This window comes from Vanacampus margaritifer, chromosome 8, assembly GCF_051991255.1.
Source record: "Vanacampus margaritifer isolate UIUO_Vmar chromosome 8, RoL_Vmar_1.0, whole genome shotgun sequence".
Taxonomy (NCBI): Eukaryota; Metazoa; Chordata; class Actinopteri; order Syngnathiformes; family Syngnathidae; genus Vanacampus; species Vanacampus margaritifer.
The window spans coordinates 19,762,783-19,785,050 of record NC_135439.1 but is presented as its reverse complement, the minus strand read 5'-3'; the positions used below and the strand labels follow the sequence as shown (position 1 = coordinate 19,785,050).

At 41.6% G+C, this 22,268-nt stretch overlaps 1 protein-coding gene across 2 annotated transcripts in view; it reads right to left on the bottom strand.

Moving 5' to 3' along the window:
* The window catches only part of tafa1b (TAFA chemokine like family member 1b), a 146,735-nt gene extending 145,941 nt beyond the window's left edge, over positions 1–794 (bottom strand). For both annotated transcript variants that reach the window (XM_077574446.1, XM_077574447.1), the window contains exon 1: positions 221–794. The gene's annotated coding sequence lies outside the window, so the exon portion shown is untranslated. The remainder of the gene's footprint in view (positions 1–220) is intronic.
* Between the last annotated feature and the right edge of the window lie 21,474 nt (positions 795–22,268).

The following is a 22,268-nucleotide window of genomic DNA, read 5'->3' as shown; positions in this document are numbered from 1 at the left end:
TATGTTATCCGCACAACAGCAGTGACCCACTCAACTATTGCGTGGTAAACTTTTTTGCATTTTAAAACACATATTATATCAGGGTTGAAACCCAATTCTATAATCATCTATTTGATTTCCTGCAGTCACATCAAGAGCAGCTTCACAAAGTTCCAGCTACTAAATTCCACCCCACTCTCCCATCCCCAAAACCAGAGATGCCCCTCCAATGCGACCTCACCTGACTAGTAAGTTCAGGAGGACCAAGGCTCAGTTGGAATGGCTGACTCCCCAGCAGACTCACTCCTCTTTGAATTCATCCATGTTGTAGAAAGCTGGGATTTGTGCCTGCAATTCCAGATTTGCAAAGGCTGTTCTTTTAGTTTCTGGATAGTCCGTCCTCTGGATCTGCACTGCTCACTTCCTTTGAATTCCTCAGAAAGACAAAAGAGTCACCAAAGCCAGCGCAGCCTCAGGACTGTGTCACCCACTGGATGGAGGAAGCAGTGGCTCATCATGTCACTGCTGTATCAGCTTCACACGTGGAGATCTCTTTTCCTCTCCTCTCCTCTGCCTCAGCCGTTTCCTTGCCTCTCCGTAAGTAGAACTCCTATGTTGTGATGACTGGGAGCTTCTTTCGTCCACCCCCACCCTCACACTCCTTGTCACGCATGCAGCGGAAGGCTCCCGAGAAATGACTGCTCTGTATTCTCTTGGCTGCGTCCCCTCATTGAGAAGCTGTGAGCCTCAGTCCTCTCTCCAAGCCACTAAGTAGAGAGTCTGTATCAGAAAGGCAGAGCGCTTGTGTGAGTGAGCATGTGTGTATTACAATGTAGCCCAGCTGGGAAGAGAGAGAGGGACAGAGAGAGAGAGAGAGAGAGAGAGAGAGAGAGAGAGAGTTGAGAGGGAGTTGAATTGAATGCCTTAAAGTAAGACTGCCCACTTCTGCATCATATCTTCATCAGCAAATGAAGCATGCTTTATTAACCCCACATTCTTTACATCCGAGCCTCCCATCCGCAATGACAGGGGACGTGCAAGTTTAGCCGTCAGCTCATTATAACATGTTTGAGTGTATCCACGCGCAAAAAAATGTCTAAGAGGGTGTGGAAAGAGGGTGAGTGAATATGTCCTTCCCGTCATCACCCTCCAGCATTTGAGGCTTGAGAGTGAAATATGTTCCAAGCACGGGACTTTTAATAGGCGGCAGAGTGCCTCATCAGAGCTTTGCAATCAGCAAACGGTCCATTAGCAGCTGGCTATGCTCATTCTACCAGTTTTTGCAGTGATGAGTGTGGATTTGTGTTTTACGGCCAGTCCCAATTGCATCTGCCAGAAAGAGCATATGAGCATCCCTCAGTGACTTTCTGCTGAAGGAAAAAAAAAACACACACACACATCACATCTTTTCTATGTGAATGTGTATGTGTGTGGTGCACATTGTGAGAGCAACCATTGTTTGTACAGTATAAATGTATGCCTTCCCACAACGCATTTCTCCTGCATATAGACATGTTGCCTGTTAACCAGAGACAGAATGACTACCTTTATACTTTTTTCAATAGTCTCACTTTCCTCCCAAAGTATTGAAAACACGGGCCATTTTTTCTTATTATTATTATTTTGCGGAACACTGAAAATATTTGACAAATCTACTTCTGACAACCTAGTCCTAGAAGATAGAATATTTTGTTTAAAGTCACCCATTCTTCAACTGAGCACAGTTGGCGGAACATGCAGCTAATCTATCACTTTACCGTGTTGTCTTCTCAATTAAATGCCTAACTGACAAGGAATTTAGTTCATATTTGACCAGCTATTAGTGAGCTAAACAATCAAGCTAACCTAGGTAGCGAACCTGGCTAGGTAACTAAGATTGAAGCTTCAAAGTTCACACAGCTAGCCGACCTGCGACAGACAAATGTAGGTAAACCTCATATTGTGTCTCTTACCTTTGAGTTTCAAGCCGTGCATGTTGCTATTGTCTTTTTCATCAAAAAGATTATCCCTGAGTTCAAATGTATTTATCTTTGGAGCGCCCTCAACAAGCACAACAATTTGCTCAACAAGGCAGCCTCAGGTTTCGTCACATAGCATAGCCTACTAGTGGTCGGGGTTGTCAAGGTGTACTGAGCGCACAAAAAACAACCAAGGGCACAGTATATTTAAAATAAAAAAATACATATTTAAATTTATGAAGCCTGACTTGTCATGCATAAATCAAACTCAAGTCGAGCCTTTCAGAACTTTTTGATGCAAGTCATAAAATCAGTGACTTCAGTTGATTCGAGTCCAAGTCATATGACTCGACTCCCCATTTGCTGTTTACATGCAGTTTGGCTGTACTTAAACATAATTTGATTACCTATGAAAGTACTAATAGCCTTTACTCAGCTGCAGGCTCTATATATTTTTTCATAATAATTTAAATGTATGTACGTATAACAGACAAGTTATACCATGTATTTCCAGAATGTCAATCACATGCACTTGTGAATGTTTTTCATCCTGAAAGCACATCACTATGATCGATTACATAGGAGAAAAAATCATATGAAAAATAAAACTAATTACTTCATGTTTCCAGCTACTTTGTATGATATATGATGATAATATATGATATATGAAGATGATAATTAGAATAATAATAACAATAATAATAATAACAACAACAATATTTCTGTGAAGTCTTCTACTTATTGCTGCACTTCTTATTTATTTTATCTCTTCCTATTCTGTTGTTTCTCTTTACTGTAAGCTGCAACTGGACGGAGTCCAGGAAAAAGTTCCCCACGGGGAAAATAAAAGTATATCGTATCGTATCGTATCGTATCGTATCGTAATAATAATAATAACAATAATAATAATAATAATAACAATAATAATATGTTTTATAAAGGGCGGCACGGTGGCGGACAGATTGTGAGATCGAATAGGAAATTCTCCCTAGATGTGATTGCGAGTGTGAATGATTCTTCGTTTGTGTGTGTGCCCTATGATTGGCTGGCAAGTTGCAACCACTTCTGGGTGTACCCCGCCTACTGCCCGAAGACAGCTGGGATAGGTTCAACCACGCCCGTGACCCTCGTGAGGACTAGAGGTACAGATAATGGATGGATGGATGGATGTTTTATACCTATATACTGTACACCAGAGGTCCCCAACCCTGGTCCTCAGGGACCGGTATCCAGCCTGTTTTCCATGTCTCCCACAGCCAACACAGGTGGAGATCGTTATCAGCCTTCTCTAGAGATTGCTGATTAGCTGATGATATGAATCACCTGTGTTGGCTGTGAGAGGCATGGAAAACAGGCTGGATACCGGTCCCTGAGGACCACGGTTGGGGACCTCTGCTGTACACCATAAATTACAGTTATTAGATCTATTTACCACCAGAAGCATAACATCTATGATTCCACATCCAGTGTCTTGTTTATTGCCATGGTGACAAGTACAGTACATCACACAAGGTGGTCAGTGAGTACTTCAGAGTATGACGCCCCTCATACAATATTGTCATGTTTGTATTGTTTAATGAAACCCTTCCTTCCGGCCTCCAACATTAAGATGTAGCAAATTGTTCATCAAAATTATACAGTTGCTCCTAAAATGAATTTGTTGATTAACAAAAGTGCACCTCAAAACAAACAAACAAAAAAAAGTTATTTCAAGCCTTGCTTGTGCTTGCCAATGCTTAATAATGTCTTCTTAAAACATGAGTCATTTATGTTTCTCAGCTTGGAACAATGTAAATAACACAAAGCTCACTAAAGCAGTGCATTTACATGTTACACCTAAATCAATGCAATTTAGTTAAAGGTGTATTCAAGGATCTTTTGTCGCTGCGTCTTCCGGGTGGATCATCTTAACGATTGGTTCTCAATCCTGTCATTCAATTTGCCTTAATAATGTCGTGGGTGCTCGTTTCTAGCTGCGCATGCGCACTTCGAGTCTTCGTAGCATGTAGCTGCTGAGCTTTGAACTCAGCCATTCATCGTTGTAGCTCCACCGATATCACTTCATACTTTGAAAATGGCCGCAAGAGGGCATCCGTCTATGAAGTGAGGCCGGCTGCAGACACTAAAGAAGATGATGATAAAGAAGATCAATATTTGATAGGTGTTTCCCTCGGACGAGCAGGAGAGCTGATAGGATGGTCTTCCGCATGCGCATTTAAAAAAAAAAAGTGTGACAAACAGATGTTTGGCTTCTACTTTTCGAGAAGATCCTTGAATATAACTTTAATATCCTGCTGAAAAAAATTAAAGGCACACTTTCTAATCTGAGTATAGCAGCACTCGTATATTAATCTGGTGAGTTAAGTAACAGAGAGGGTTGGTAATTAGTTGCAGATGCTTTTGTGTTCATGAAATCAACAACAGGTGTACTAAAGGGGCAACAACAACAAGACAACCTCCAAAACAGGAATGGTTTCATAGGTGGAGGCCGCAACATTTTTCTCTCCTCAACGGTACCTGGATCCGACAGAAGTTTCACAGGCAGTCCAACTGCTCCAGGATGGCACATCAAGGGTTGCTATTGCCGCAAGGTTTGCTGTATCTCCCAGCACAGTCTCAAGAGCATGTAGGAGATTCCAAAAGACAGGTGGTTACTCTATGAGAGTTGGAAATAGCCATAGAAGGTCCTTAACCCGTCAGCAGGGCCGGTTTCTGCTCCTTTGTGCAATAAGGAACAGGATGGGCACTACCAGAAGCCTACAAAATAATGGTGTGGATTTCTCTGACCAAACAATCAGAAACTACTACTAGACACGAGGGTGGCCTGCCTGTGCTCACTGCCCGGCATTTGCCACAGACAACCAGAATTGACAGGTCCTCCACTGGCTCCCTGTGCTTTTCACAGATGAGAGCAGATTCACCCTGAGCACGTGTGACAGACATGAAAGGTTCTAGAGAGCCCGTGGAGAACGTACTGCTGTATGTAACGCGTTGTTCAGCATGATCGGTTTGGTTATGGTTCAGTGATGTCCCCGTGAAACGCTGCCCCTTTTCATAGTTTCCTTCCACAGACATCCATCATTTCCAAACAGCTGTCACCTCAGACTGTGCCACTGCTTAACCACCGATGACCGATCATTGGCCAACTCCAAAAGGCTTTTGGAGCTCATTCCCAGGAACAACATACTAATAATTTCCAACCGACAGAGCTGTTTTCTTTTATAAGGTGTGGCTATGATTGCATCTGATACTAACTCTACAAAGCTTTTCTTCATTGATGAGCAGTGTTTAATATTAAAGCATTGTTTTTCACTTGATTCACAAATATTGTCCAGAATTGGTAGATAGATAGATTAGTGACAAAGTGTTTGACAGCAACTTCTCCTGTCCAGCCTTCTCACACAAACACCAGCAAAAACAATACTTTTTCAACAGGAGTACACCAATCGGTCAGCCAAGATCAGGATCAGTGTCAATTTCCTTTTTTGGGGGGATCGTTGATCCGCCGAGCTCTTAAAACAAAACCGATCTTTTCCACCGATCTCATCTCCCCTCCGCAGCGGTCCGAAAAAGTCAAGCAGTGCCCTCTTCTGCTGTGAGATAACTAGTAGGCTTTTCATTTTGATTTGAGAGAACTATTGCAGTTAAAAGAGCCCGTCTGTATTGTTTCACTGGTATTGTTCAATGTTTTACAATAAAACAAAATTGGAACGTTGTGAAAAAATATTTAGATGGACAAAAATGTGATGGGCAGGTCAAGCTTTTTAAAGATCAGGGATCGGTGATCGGCCAGAAAATTGTTAGCGGTGCACCCCTACTTGTCAATAAATAGTAGGGACATACCGATTACCTGCCATTAAATTTTACAGGAATCTATGCTAAAGCTTCAAATATGACATGGAGAGACTTGGAGCTGTGTTTACCCACGCTTCCAACACATTATTTGATAGGAAACCCTACACATAATTTGTTTGGCTTTCGTGCTTGAAGAAGGTCAGTAATTCTCATCTCGGCAGGGTTGTTGTTTTTTTTCTGGTTGAGACAGAGATGCAAATTGCTACAAACTGACTCTACGCCAAGAGATGCTGGCAACAACAAAACTACGCGACCAATGAAAATGTCCTTTCCTTCTTATTCTAATTGGAACAGGGACAGGGGGGTTGGGCCCCTTCCCAAAGAGACCACCTGTGAAAATTATTTTCTCAATATACTAATATTCAACTGATGAGACAGGGGACTTGCTGAGAGCAACAGTCCCAATGCAAGCAATTAAAGGTGCATTGAAAACCAGGTGAGAAAAACCCACCAATATTTCACTTTACAAATCATTAAAAAATGGCTGTTGCTGTCATCTTGCAGTCGGCACAAGAATGCCAAATGTCAATGTTTCACAACATACAGTAAATGAAGAGAAAATTCTAATTGATTTCATAGGACGAATACTTGAGAAAAGAGTCCATCAAGATTTATATATATGATAACAGCAACATCGGCCAGAAAAGACAAAAGTCCTGCCAAGAAAAATAAAGCAAACAACACAACATAGATAGATAAAATTGACAGAGGACTACCAGCTCTATTTTCATGACTGTGACAACTTGCCTGAATGGCCAACAAAAAAACCTTTCCCAATTACAAGCAATGGTAGCCTTTTGAGCAAAATTGTGTCCACTTATCCACTAAGCTTCGGAAAATCTTGTTTGACGGGCTAGTTTGAATGCAGACGATCGGCTCAAATCAACAGTTGTAGATGAAAGTTAAATATTTTTTTATATCCTGATCACATCACACCGGTACGCCCAATCCTGGATTTTGTGTTCTTGAAGCAGTACAAGCTTGATCCACCCCCGAGCTAAGGAGAGAAGCATGACTGATGACTAACACATGAGTCACATATAATGTACTTAAGACACATTGAACTCCTCCATATACAGTTGCAGAATATAGTAAGGAACACCTGACATTTATAGGTATGCGATGAAACCATATGATTATGTCTTGAGAAGAAGAAACAGGTCCGGCATGCTTACAAGCACCCATGTTCAGACTTTAATCCTGCCTTCTCTCTCATTTAAGCTATATGGGCAAGTCCAGTATGATACGGCAGCTGTGTGCTTCTCAGGGTAAGCAAGTGAGAGAATAGAGCATTACAATCTTGGGCTGAGGCTGTTGAGAGACAGAGCCAATACATGCTGACCTTCCTTACGCCAGCCTTATTTCAGCAGAGGAGGAATATTTCATAAAGGGATTATTCTGTTCCGTCACCTTTGACCTTGCTTGCCGCTTTCCACAGCGGCTCCAGAAGCCGCTCCATCACTCAAAGAAAAGCAGAAAAAGCAAGAACGAGTTGGAGAGATGATTTCAAACTGTAGGTGGGCATTAAACCTTTGTCTACCTTGCTGTGCTGGAATGGGATGAGGAGTTGAGGACAAGGATTTGGACCACCATTTTCTGTATAACTGACCTGTGTAAGCGAATCCTACTAAGATAAAGGAACAAAATTTACCTTTCACACAAGCCACAGAAGTTTGTTTCTCAGTTTTAACTCTGATGATGGTGATGATGCAGCAAAGGTGAGAGAAAACATTGAAGAAGCGTTCATTTGCATTTTCATACAATTTACCAACAGAGCTGTAGGGATGACTTGCTCTATTCAACTTGTAAGTCCACCGAAACAAAATCAGTCATTACATCTTCCTCTTCTGCTTCTCTATCTCCCTCTCCTTCCTCCGGAAGAGCAGAAGTATACGAATGGTAGTCATGACAACTCGATTTCAGTTTCCACAACAAAGATTTATAACATACTTCAGAATTATACTTTTGGCTACAAAGCAACTCTGGATTCTGGTTAAATTAAGCCAGAACTGTTATTAAGCGGACATTTTTTTGTGTACTGTAGGAGGCAGTTCACTTTCCTTATACTGTCTGCACTGGGCTCCTGTCAGGTTAATTTAATAAAAAATAGAGACTTAGATTCTTGTACTCGCGAGGAGAACGGACAGTGTGCTCAGTTACAATCTTTGATCCCTTCTGAGGCGTACACACCCGAGCCCTCTGCTTTTATTTGTTTCGGTCCTTATCTTGTAATAAGGGCACAGTTCCTGTTCTGCAGCTGCAAGAGCATGACTCATGCTTTGCAATACTATAAGAGTAAATATGGGATAACTTATGTACGTTTATTCTTACAGCTCCGTTTTTTTAAATTATTTTTTTTATGGGGCATTCTGACTAACCAAATGGCACATTTGAACAACATTCTGAGTTTCTGAATGTACTGACTGAGTGAAGCAGCGTGCTCAAAGCATATTTCCGATCGCACCCATTTTGGGGGAGACGAGCTCTAATCGTCACAGTCTTGTTTTTTGTAATACAAATTTCCCCTAATGTTTTTTCTGATTTAATAGAGAGAAAATAGGAAGAAAACCTGCAAAATAGCAGTACCTAAAGCTGTCCACATTCCACCACACACTGGCCAACCATTTGCTGTAGCAGAATCAAACACTTAACCTGGGTATGGCAAACCCTCCTTTGAAACCTTACTTTGAAACCCTGTCTTCAAAAGGGGGCTTGGCTTCCACCAGGGTCAGGATTTTGTTAATTGTGACAAATTTGAGTAGAAAAATTCAGCTGTCAGAATTTGTGACCTCATGTTTTCAATCAGTCAGGGTTCAAAGAAAGGTTTCAAAAGAGGGTTTGGCTTTCAGTCAAGGTCCCATATAACAGTGGCTACAAAATTGGGTTTAAAAAGTCAGCTGTTAAAATGTTTGACCACTGGTTTTAAAGAAGTCGTCGTTTAAAGGTAAGGTTTCAAAGGAGGGCTTAGCTTCTATTCAGGGTCATGATTTTTTTTAACAGTTTGTTACAAAAGTGAGTTTCAAAATTCAGCTGTCAGAATGTGTCACCTCAGGTTTTATTTTTTTATTTTTATTTTTTTTATTTTTTTGGGGAGAGCTCAGTATTGATCATTTGACATGTCATCATCATTGTTCTCCCTTTTTTTTATTATTATTATTATTTTTTTATTTTTTTGGTATGTGTGTGTGTGTGCGTGCAAAAAAAAATAAGAATTTCCATACTGTTCACCTAAACCGAACACTTCAAAATCCAGCCAGAGTCGTGGGGCCGCCAGGAGACCCGAAGAGGGACCAAAGAAAAGAAAGAAAAGCGAAGCCCAGCACCGACCAGACACCACCCACCGGGCCACTAACCAGAGTCCTTCACCAACCCCAGAGACATCTAAATTCCAACAAATCAGGGAGACCTCAAGGGCCTGAAGGAGAAACTGAGGAAAGGTAGAAAGGACAGACGAAGCAGAGTGAGATCCACAGACACCCGCCTCCACCGAATCAATGACCTGAGGGAGAAACAAATTGTGTCTGAGTTTCGATAGATGCTGGTATGGTGGATCTGGCATGCATGAAAATTTCCACCAAAGAGGGGAGCCGTCGACCCCCGCCAGGACAGACCAAGCGCAACACCTCAGAGCCCCCCAGGCCGCGGCAGCGCCAAAGGACGACCCCCGGGCCCCGTAGGGGCCACCGGCCGGAGAGCAAACCCAGGAGCAGGAGCGCCCCCCACCCCAATGCGGCCCGCGCCCCCAACCCAACGCAGCAGGACGGGGCACTGCAGGCCCACCAGGCACCCCACCGGCCCACAACCCCCACTCCCCCCACGACCCCCCCGCCCCCTCACACCCCCGCCATCCACCCCAACCCAGCCCCAAACGCCCCCAGGTCCCCAAATCCCCAGACACCCCCCGACCCCCAGACCCCGGGGACACACCGCACCCAGGCATCTGCGCCGAAGAGGGGCCGGGCAGCGGAGCGGAGAGGGCACCCGCGCCCACCCCACCACGCGGAGGGACGGAACACCAGGGGCAGAAGGGGAGATGGGGGCACCGGAGGACGGGCGGCATCCCCGAACCCCAGGCCCAGCGGGGAGAGGCCCCGGTCGTCACCCCAACGATCTAAGTGAAAAACTAACCTTGTTACTGAGTTCGCCAGGTGACCGCAGCACTGCTCCATGCTGCGGCCCGCCCCAACCGATGCCCCCCCCCCAGTTGTGTGGTGCATTAAAATTGGAGGGGAGCTGCAGGGCGGAGACGGTGTCTCCACCCTACCCCACTCCCCCCCAAAGTGTGTTATGTGCCCTAAAATGTATTGTACAAAACCGGGACCCCGGCGGGGCTCGCCCCCCGGATACCGGGGCCCGCCCGAAGTGCCCAGAGGTCCACCGGAGCGGGGCGGGCAGAACACCGATCCCGCCCACTCTCCCGGCCCCCGGAGCGCCGAGACCCGGGCCACGGATGGAACCCCCGGCCTAGGGGAGGGGGAGGGGACGGGGGAAGGAGACGACAGGAAGGGCAGGAGGCAGCGGCAGGGCCGCAGAGAGAGGGGGAGAGGAGGAGGAAGGGCGACGAGGGAGAAGGGACAGGGAGGCGGAGGACGGGCGGGGAGAGGTGAAGAGGGAGAGGAAGCAAGGGGGAGGAAGGGGGAGGGGAGAGGGAACCACGGGGCACCCCGGCGGCCCACAGGCCCCGACCCGCGTCGCCGGGCCCAGAGCGACGGACCGCGCCGGGGCGGCGCCGCCCCGAACACCAGGGAGAGCCCCGCAACACAGCACCCCCACGAGACCCAGGGAACGACCAAGACGCAGCCGCCACCCAGCAGCCAACAGAGGGGCAGACCCGCCCACGCCCAGCCAGGGGGGGACAGCACCTGTAGAGTTAGTCCCCTGGCATGCAGTGAATCCGAACATTAGCCCTTAGTGCCCATTGGAGGTGAATCTGCTCGATCCTGTTGGCAGCAACTGGGTTCCTGACTATAAAAATACAACCATTAGTTACAAACTGTCAAATGCAGAGACATCAATGTAAGTTATCACGATGTGGTGGCTCTCGCTAACAGGCAGAATTAAATAACCAAAATTAGGTTAAAATATTCTATATACTGTACGTAGACCATATTTCTATGACTTTTGATATTTGTTTTTTATTTGAGGCCGATATTTTTTCCATTAAAATGTGATTTATGAGGAGGTTAGACCATTGGTCGATATTCAGAGTTTGTTTATTTTTCCAGTTAACAAGAATTGTTTTTTTTGCGATAGTAAGGGCTACAAGTGTAGATTGAAATTGTTTGTGTGGTAAGTCAGTTGTTGTTAGGTCACCTAGCAAACACAAGTTTGGAGATAAAGGTATCCTATAGTCCAAGATAGCGGAAAGTTTTTCTAAGACTTTAGTCCAGAAATACATAACCGGAGTGCATAACCATAAAGCATGAAAATAAGTGTCTGTAGTGTTTTGTAGACACTGGGGACAAATGTCGGAGTCGGAGAGTCCCATTTTCTTCATCATATATTGAGTAATGTATGTTCTATGGATAATTTTATATTGGATAAGTTGTAAATTTGTGTGTTTTGTCATTTTAAATGCATTTTCACAAACTTGAATCCAAAAGTCAGATTCCGGAGCTATAGACAAGTCTGTCTCCCATTTCGAGATGGGTAAAGACATTTTATCCATATATGAAAGTAACTTATATATTTTTGAAAGTTTTTTTGTTGTTGTCGGAGAAAGCTTGGTAATATCTTCAGTTAAACCAGGCGGTTGGAGTGTACCCTGAAGTGTTGGAATTTGTTTCTTTATCATATTTTTAACTTGCAGATAATGTAAAAAATTTCAGTTTGTTATTTTGTATTTTTGGAGCAAGGATGTATATGATATAAACATGTTATCTGAGAAGAGATGGTGGAGCTGTGTAATTCCTTTCTGCTCCCACACACCTAAATAAAACGATTGTTTTTTAATTCGAAAGTCAGGGTTATGCCATAGGGGAGAAAGCCCACAGGGCTCCACTTGGGCTTTTGTAATTTCTAATGCCTTCCACCAAGCAGTCAGGGTGGCAGAAATCATTGGGTTTTTAAAACAATTATGTCGCTTAATTGATGTTGTAATAAAGAGTAAATATAGAAGTCTGAGGTTATTACAATCCTTTTGTTCTAGTTCCAGCCAACAGTTAGTATCTCTGTTGGGTTGCGCCCATAGAACGATATATTGTAGCTGGTTAGCTATATAGTAGTACATAAAATTTGGTGCCTCTAGACCACCTTTGGATTTACTTTTCTGAAGAGTAGATAGACTAATCTTTGCTTTTTTTTTATTCCAGTAAAATTTTGTAACGGCTGAGTCCAACAACTGGAACCAGTTAGCCGTAGGTTTAAATGGAATCATTGAGAAAAAATAGTTTATTTTAGGTAAAACCTTCATTTTAACGGTGGCTATTCGTCCTATTAAAGAAATAGGAAGATTATTCCAGCGTTCCAAGTCACTATGAATGTTATCCAGAAGTGGAGAAAAGTTTAAATGAATTAAATCAGTTAATTTAGGTGAGATTTTTATGCCTAAATATTTTAAATTACCTATAGAAAATGAGTAGTGTGGGTCCTGGCTTGCAGGGTTCCATGAATTTTCTGTAATAGGTAGAAGTGTTGATTTTGTCCAGTTAATAGAATAATCTGATAACTGTGAGAATTTAGTTATTAAGTTAAATACTTCCCCTAACGAAACCGCCGGGTTTTCTAAATAAAGTAAAATATCATCGGCATATAGATTAATTTTATGTTCTGTTACCCCAGAGTGACCTCAGGTTTTAAATGAGTCTAGATTTCAAAGTAATATTTCAAAGGAGGGCTTAGCTTCTATTCAGGGTCATGATTTTTTTTTAACAGTTTGTTACAAAAGTGAGTTTCAAAATTCAGCTGTCAGAATGTGTGACCTCAGGTTTTAAATGAGTCTAGATTTCAAAGTAAGTTTTCAAGGGAGGTTTAGGCTTCCAGTCGAGGTCCAAATTTTTTACATTGGCTACAAATTGAGTTTAAAGTCAGCTGTTTAAATGTTTGACCACTGGTTTTAAAGAAGTCGTCGTTTAAAGGTAAGGTTTCAAAGGAGGGCTTAGCTTCTATTCAGGGTCATGATTTTTTTTAACAGTTTGTTACAAAAGTGAGTTTCAAAATTCAGCTGTCAGAATGTGTGACCTCAGGTTTTAAATGAGTCTAGATTTCAAAGTAATATTTCAAAGGAGGGCTTAGCTTCTATTCAGGGTCATGATTTTTTTAACAGTTTGTTACAAAAGTGAGTTTCAGAATTCCACTGTCAGAATGTGTGACCTCAGGTTTTAAATGAGTCTAGATTTCAAAGTAAGGTTTGAAAGGAGGGGTAGGCTTCCAGTCAAGGTCCCAATTTTTAACAGTGGCTACAAAAGTGAGTTTAAAAAGTCCGCTGTTAAAATGTTTGACTACTGGTTTAAAAAAAAGTCATGGTTTCAAAGTAAGGTTTCACTGACTTCAAACCATTGTCAACATTTTTTGACCCTCCGTTGAAACTTACTTTGAAACCCTGACTTCTTTAAAACGCAAGGTCACACATTCTGACAGCGGAATTTTTCGACTCAATTTTGTAACAACTGTTAAAAAAAAGTGACACTCTATGGAAGTCAAACCCTCCTTTGGAATTTTACTTTGAAACCCTGACACATTTTAAACCTTAGGTCACCTATTCGGACAGCTGAATTTTGATGGGTCAATACATCCATTCAACTCATTTAAACCCCAAAACGTATAAATACGTTTTTAATACTTTGTCCTTCACTCCCCAAAACATACGTATACGTTTTTTTATGTTTTTAATGCTAGAGCATACAGAAGGCTTTGACACAGCTTCTGACATGAAGAGGTCGCTTGAAGCATTGGTAGTTATTACAAAAATGGCCAGAGGTGGGCACATCAATGATTTCTGAGCATCCGTTATTCGTCAATCATCTACAGACGGTACCCCTTCCGTCATCGTCAATCTGTCAATATGTCAAGATGAACTGCACTGTAATTATAATTTGTCATTCGTCATTCCTAAGCAAAATGGACATCCGTCAATGTTTCTGTCATTCAAAGTGGGCATCCGTCAACAAGTCATTCATTAAAATGTCATTCCGACATTTTACTGATGAATGACGAACAGATGTGTTAGTATTCAACCTGTTATTGATTATTACATTGGAGAACCTCATCTTGTCAGCTACACGAGCAATCAAGTCAAAAGAGCATGGTTGGACACAGCAGAAGGAATAATGCAGCTTTAAGCTATCAGTCAGCTTGATATTGTTTATGTTACTGTTTACTGTATATGTGCACACGGTAGTTACTGCCGACCGCCGCCAACAGTTTTTAGGACCCTTAGCTGTTCAATAACCTACCTGACTTAAAATGACACACCAAATGGAATGACCCTTAGCTGTCAACAAAGTGCCTGATGTCCAGTAAACAAAAGTACTCGCTTGAATTAATGAAGCAGTAAATGAGGGACTTTACAACAAAAGGAAAACCAGAGCTGTCAAAACTCGTGATTGTCTGTCCTTTCTCATGCTTTACTTTAATTTCTCACGCCAGGGCATATGGAATGCAAACCTAAATTTAACAATGTGGCGACTGAGGGGGGAAAAAGAGTCTCCTCATCTCTAAAAAACATTAATTAAATTGAACATTTATTTATTGAAGTTTCACTGAGGTCATGGCAGGATGCGTCAAGTTGACTTTTTTGGAGAAGTCACTCCTGCAAAACAAAATCTCTTAAAAATCTCACAAGGAAGCACTGCAAGGAAAGCATCCGAGTCCACTCTCCTTTCAGCGATCACCCGCCAGGCAAGCAAGAATGAAAGAAACTGAATTGAAAAAGCAAGAAAGAAAAAGGATAGAGTCATAGAGAGGAGGAGAAAGAGCACAGGTGAATAGCAGAAAACAATGAAAAATTAACATGAAGTGGCGTAATCACAAGGATTTTCTCCTCTTCACTCCATTCCCCTTGACGATGTAGTGGTTATTTACTGTGGCCTCTTTCCTTTCCCCATGGCGGTGTTCTCTTCACTGGGGCCCCATGCATCACCCACTCCTACAATGGAACTTGCACCTGGGGAAGGCTTGTTGCCCTTTAAAATAAATTATTTATGGAGTATCAAAATAGCTTTGCAATTTATCGCCACTAATTGTATGTATCAGTTGAGCCAGTAATGTCTTCTCTTTGGTGAGGAACACTCCATTCATCAGAAAAATACAATTAACATACATTATTGTTAAAGACGTGTTAAAAATATATCACACTTTGTTAAAACACTAGCCAAATAAAACAAAGGCTCAGCGAAATATACATATTTAAATGAAAATAACTAAGAAATTACAGTGTTTGCTTGCTAGGGCTGCACTTTTTTTTTTTAAATAAATTACTTGGTATAGTCATACCTTTATCCCAACTTCCCAAAGTCTGTGCTTTTGGGTACAGTCTGTGTTCTTAAAACATATTCAGATGTCCTGGAGGGAATAAGCATAATATTGCATCTGCAAAGTATTTAAATCATCCATCCATCCATCCATTTTCTTAACCGCTTGTCCTCACAAGAGTCGCGGGGGGCTATCCCAGCTGGCTTCGGGCAGTAGGCGGGGTACACGCTGAACTGGTTGCCAGCCAATCGCAGGGCAGTATTTAAATCACCAATTTAGTATTTATAGTATTGAGTCATTGCCAGACCAATATATGATTTTCATGATAGTATTTGTTCTTTAACCTTTGTGTGCTAACTTTTGACTCTGTTTTATTATTATTATTTTAATTATTGTTATTATTATTGGGGGGGTTTGTTAATCACATTGTTGAGTGTTTCTGATGACATAGGCAACACACCCCACAGTGAAACCTGTTCTAAACTTATCTCCTTGGCAGAGGTAATGCAGCTTGAATCTAAGCAGTGATTTTGCACTTAGTATGTTTTTTAGACCTTGTGGTTGCATGAAGAGCCAGGCATGCCTCTCTGCTGTGTTTTGCATCATGAATTGCAAATGCTAATAAATCCACTCAGGATAAAGTGTTTCCCAAATGAAGCTGGTTACACCTGTTGCCCACAGGGTGGATTTAGCATTCACACTCTAATTAAGTATTTGAGATATGATTGCAATATGAGGCAATCAAGTAAATATATTAACCTTCAGTCACAATATATTATCCCGGCTGTTTCTGCCAAAAAATATCCATCCATCCATCATCTACCGCTTATTCGGGGTCGGTTTGCGGGGACAGCAGCTTTAGCAGGGAAGCCCAGACTTTGATCTCCCTCTCCAACCTAACCTTACTCGTGAACAAGACCCTAAGATACTTAAACTCCTCCACTTGGGGCAGGATCTCATCCCCGACCCGGAGAGGGCACTCCACCCTTTTCCGACAGAGGACCATGGTCTCGGATTTGGAGGTGCTGATTTTCATCCCAACCGCTTCACACTCGGCTGCGAACCGCTCCAGTGAGAGTTGGAGATCACGGCTTGAAGAAGCCAACAGCACCACATCATCTGCAAAAAGCAGAGATGCAGTGTTGAATGCCACCAAACCGGACTCCGTTAACGCCTTGGCTGCGCCTAGAAATTCTGTCTATAAAAGTTATGAACAAAATCGGTGACAAAGGGCAACCTTGGCGGAGTCCAACCCTCACTGGAAACAAATTCGACTTACTGCCGGACCAAACTCTGTCGTACAGGGACCAAACAGCCCGTATCAGGGGGCTCGGTACCCCGTACTCCCGAAGCACCTCCCACAGGACTCCTCGAGGGACACGGTCAAACGCCTTCTCCAAGTCCACAAAGCACATGTGGACTGGTTGGGCGAACTCCCATGCACCCTCAAGGAGCTGCCAAATAATCAATTTGGAAAAACTGTGGAAAAGTCGTGTAGATGATTTATTTTAATCGATAAAAAGGTGAAAAGATGCATCATGTGTAAACATTAATAGACAAAACTCGCACAGAATCACTACATATAACGAAGGATTAAATTTTGCATTTGCACAACCCTCTGTCCATGGCTGTGTCCGAACGTCCACCCTTATCCCCTAACCACTCATTCACTATATAGTCCCACGCTATATAGTTGCCTAATATATAGTGCCGTTATGTTGTTTGACAATTCGGTTTGACTTGCTCCTCCTCGCCTACCACGTGACCACCGTACCTGTCATGACGCATGACGTACCTGTCATGACGCACCAACGTATAAATCTCCGACTATTTATTGTGGATGAAAATGTTTTTAAACTATTTTATTTCCTTTGTCCATATTTTCGAACTGAAGCAAATTATTTTTTTCTGTAGCGTATAGTTAATGATGTATCACTTTGATTCTCGTGCATGTGCTGTCGCTCGCTGCCCCCCATATTCCCAATTAATTTTGGCGTAAAGCAACTGGTTGAGTGGCCATCGATGTTCACTACTTTTCAAAGTAATTTTGAGTGCACAACATTTTTTCTGTTAGACATTTGGACATACTAGTGCACTATACAGGGAATAGTGTGCACATGCCAAATTATTATACATGTAATGTAACAGGGGATGTATATGTATATTAGATGAGAAAATTTAAAGTATAAGCAAGTTGAATTGCGCAAGAACGATCATAAGGGATGAAATGAAAACAGCAGAAAAACAGGGGCAAGCATGACAAGCGGAGAGAGGGTTCTGATTGACAATTTACATCCTCTTCACAAGGTATCAAGGGACATGATTGAATCTAGTCAGGCCGAACCCATTAGGGGAGCTCTGCTGTCGAAGGGCCGAGCAAAAAGCTATTCACTGGCACCCGGGCTATGCTCTTCACCAGGCTCCATTAACATTCATGCAGGGGCTAACTTATTGAGGCAGACCCGACAGGAAGAGAAAGAGCACCTAAAGCTGTCCACATTCCACCACACACTGGCCAACCATTTGCAGTAGCAGAATCAAACACTTAACCTGGGTACGGCAAACCCTCCTTTGAAACCTTACTTTGAAACCCTGTCTTCAAAAGGGGGCTTGGCTTCCACGCAGGGTCAGGATTTTGTTAATTGTGACAAATTTGAGTAAAAAAATTCAGCTGTCAGAATTTGTGACCTCATGTTTTCAATCAGTCAGGGTTTAAAGAAAGGTTTCAAAAGAGGGTTTGGCTTTCAGTCAAGGTCCCATATAACAGTGGCTACAAAATTGAGTTTAAAAAGTCAGCTGTTAAAATACTACTGTTTAATACTTTGACCTTCACTCCCCAAAACATATGTATATGTTTTTTTTATGTTTTTAATGCTAGACCATACAGAAGGCTTTGACACAGCTTCTGACATGAAGAGGTCGCTTGAAGCATTGGTAGTTATTACAAAAATGGCCAGCAAGTGGCAGCAGAGTATAAGAGATCAGCCAGGGCCATGTTGCAACAATCCCTTTTTTTGACAGTGTTTTCAACAGGTTTGTGAATAATGATTAAACTTAGCTATATTAGAATGCTAATTGCTGCAAAACGGAAACAGATACAAATTGACAACCATGATGAAATGATGCAATGCTTACTTTTCCATCGATGCTTAGAAGTGATGGGAACATGCAAGATATTGCTTACCTGTTGGAGAGATAAACACAATGGCCACAGGGTGCAGGGAAGAGCTCTTGTCTCCATTCACTTCACCTAAAGAGCAAAGTACGACTTGACTTGGTGACAAAGGGGGTGGAGAACGGCAGTCTTCCATGTGTTGCAGTTTATCTCGCAAACACAACAAGCAAAATTATCAAAGCAGCTACTATAGAGTGGATCAGCTTTCTTTTTCGTAAAATCAGAGACAAAACTCTTTTTTTATTTGTGTGTATATTGATACTTAATTTTACTTTGTACTAGTTTGCCTTTTTTTTTCAAATGTCTCCTTTCTAGATATGTTTTCAAGTAAATGAGACACTGCGTGTTGTGCCAACTGCCAATGCTAGTATTGCTTCATGTTATCGTGACAACCAGGGGCAGAGCTGCTGTGAATTTTACTTCAACAGGAAAGTAACAAAAGTGCTCACAAAAGACAATGAAAACATCCATGGCACTTTTACTCTAGTAATTGATATGTGTGAATCGGTGCATGCAATGGAATACATTGCCAAACACCAATACGAGATCAAACAACACCAAAACCCTTAAACCATTGGGAACTGTTAACCTAAAAAGACAAGTTGTTTAACCAGTTTTACAAACAGCTACAGGAGGATTAGCGTTAATGAAAATGACAGAGATGCTGCATTTTTCTATTACAAGCCACTTAACTATCAAAATAAAAAAAAAGCAAAATTAGTACACATTGGACCTGATTAAAAAATCTAAATAAGTTAGTGCTGTCAAAGTTAAAGAGTTTAATTAATTAATCACAAAAAAATTGCATTAATCATGTATTAACACAGATTAATCACACTATTAATTTTGACCGCAAATTATCCTTTAGCTGACAGCGGATGGTTACGTTAAAGGTCGCACAGGTTGTGTTTGAGCAATAAACATAACTACATGCATTAAAGTAAATAATTTAATAAATGTTTGCATATGACATTCTGAATATTTGTTCTGGTCAAAATTTTGGGGTAATTTTTTTCCATTTTAAATTATGCAAGTCACTAACTGATTAGAAAAAGAGGAGGACGACCATGCGCAATGTATAAAAATGTTTTGAAGACGTCCTCATAACATTAAATGTCTAAAAAATTAACACATAACCTGGTGCTCTTTAAATTTGGCGTGCAAAAAAATTCATAAAAAAAACTTTTAAATTAAGCTATTAATAGTGATTAATCAAAATTCTATAAGATGTGATTAAACTGATTAAAAAATGTAATCATTTGACAGCTCTAAAATAAATAATAAATAAATAAAATTTTGAATCCTTGCATGTCAGACATGGTATTTAAAGATGCTAAATCAGTCCTGGCAATTTATCTCGGGTGTAATAAGTCACATTTAATAAGTTACATTTACTTACATTTTGCATCTACTTGACTTCTACCAGTACTTTGCACCTTTGAGTAATTTTGCCTGTTTAGCAGGTGCAAAATTCGTACAGCCAATTTTTGCATGCTCAGACCATAAATCAATCAATCAAATTCTTAACTACTCTCTAGGACAATCGTATTGATGCGTACTGTATTCAGTTAGTCTGTTTACTGTATGATAACATTTGATCCTAATGTTGTTTTCTGTTTCTAACTCTTTTGTGTGTCTTCTCGCTCTGCCTGCATCGATTGGGTCCCTGAGCTTCAAGAGTCACGGAGGGATCATGTTCAAGTTATAAATGTGCCAATTAGCTGGAGGTGGACAGAGCGGGTCCACAAAGTAGTACTCAAATGACTTGTGCAAAAATATCGCTGGGCCATAGATTTTGTTTAGGCCGGCTTAATGCAGGCCATTGACTTCTCGATGAGGACCGGGATTAGGTCAAATATACTTCAATCACTAATGTACGCCTAATGGTTCTAATATAGATTCGCCATAAAAGTACATGAGTATAAATATTGCTGGATTCTAAAACATTTATGAGTGAAATCTAATGCCCTGCTTCAAACATTTTAGGTGACTGCGCAATGTTGAAAGTGGGAAATCTTTGAACTCGTCATAACATACATTTTTTTACTGCTGTGGTTGTAAATCTCTTCCTCATCTAGGTTGTCAGCATAACTTTAGTGGGGGAAATGGTAGGTCTCTGCATTCATGAATGCCTGGGAAAAAGTGGAATGGTAGCAAGAATTCCCTGAAATGTTTATTTTAACCAGACCCCGAAGAAAACATCAACTTCAGACGCCGTCTCTGTGCTTCCTCCTATCTTTTTCTTCCATTCCCTGTAGTACATATCAGGGGTAGAAACAAACTGTTTGTTTGAACAAGAGTTGCTCTTCCATTATTATAGCTCTGACTGAGGTCACGCGGCGGTTTACAGCAAATATGTGTGTGTGTTCAATGCATCACTGGTCAGGAGTCAATTAACTAGGCTCTGTGTAAATGGAGAGAACATGGCAGTAATCAGCTCCAATCTCCTGCGAAATCCCGTCTCCTGACTCATCTATCAAAGCAAGCCACAGAACCAGAGTGCATTAGCTTTAAAAGGATTATAAGAGAGACCGTAGCTACAGTTTTCGGAGAATTAGACAAACGATACAAAAAACGGAAGAAAATGGAAAAAGGTGCATTGCAGGAATTCTAATTAATTAAATTTAGGTTGCAGAAATGTTAATCCCAGAAATCCATGTTGACCGTACTCTAAGGCAGTGGTCCCCAACCTTTTTATCACCACGGACCGGTTCATACATGTCCACAACTTTGGCGGACCGGCAACCCAGTGGGTTGGGGTTGGGGGGTTTGATTGGCTGTTTCGTCGGCTGATTAATAAAAGGCTACGACAACAAACGCAAGTCCACTACCATAACAAGGGTAACAAAACGCGACTGAGATAATTAGCATCTTGACATGTGTCAAGGTGCCCACGGCCCGGTACAGGTCCGCGGCCCGGTGGTTGGGGACCACTGCTCTAAGGGATGTTCTCCTTTGCTTGTGTTATCACAACAAAACATATGCAGTACCAAGGTGAAATATAGATGTGGTCAGAAGTTTACATACACTCATCATCGACACAAATGCACAGGTTGGATCTTGTAAGAATTAATGCTGAAGGCCATAGAACAGGGGTCTCAAACTCAATTTATGTTGGAGCCATTGAAATAGAGTCTGGATGGATCTTGGCTGTACAAATATTTCACAAAAAGGTTCAAGTGTACAAAAAAAAGTTAAACTAATCTTTTCAATGTTTATTTACTGTTAAGAGCATTAACGGTTCAGACGTTTCAGAACGTGAACAAGTCCGGTGATTCGGTTCTCTCTCTCTTTGCTACTTTGCGTACTCCTTAGCATATCTGGTTGAGTCATCAAGATGTCAGATTTTTTGAGCACCACAACGCTTTCTGTGCATTCAAGACATAGTCCACGTACCCCCCCAAAAACAAAACAAAAACATTCCAGCTCCTGGTTTTTCTTGAAATTAACTGTTCTTGTCACCAGACTTTCTCTTGACTGAGCTTGGGTGACGGGATATTTTTTCTTCTACTTCTACCTCAGAATTACATTTCACCAAAAGCTGTGATTAGCCTGAGCTATATTAATTTATAAGTGATTAAAACACAATCAAACTAAAACAAACAAACAAAATCCTTAAGACAAGACACCCAGGGCAATCAGATGGCAAAAAAGTAGGAGGTTAAAAAATATCATCCTGTGAGCCGCAAATATGCCTCGGCCTGCAAGTTTGAGACCCCTGATCTAGAATGAACTTGACTCTACCTAGCGCTTGACTGCTGCTACAAGCTTTTCGTTACCAAAAAGGATTTGTTTGAATGACTTACTATATAATAATATAATAATAATAATAATAATATATAATACTTCAGAACAATGAGGAAAGTCATAGTTTGTTCACAGATGTTTCT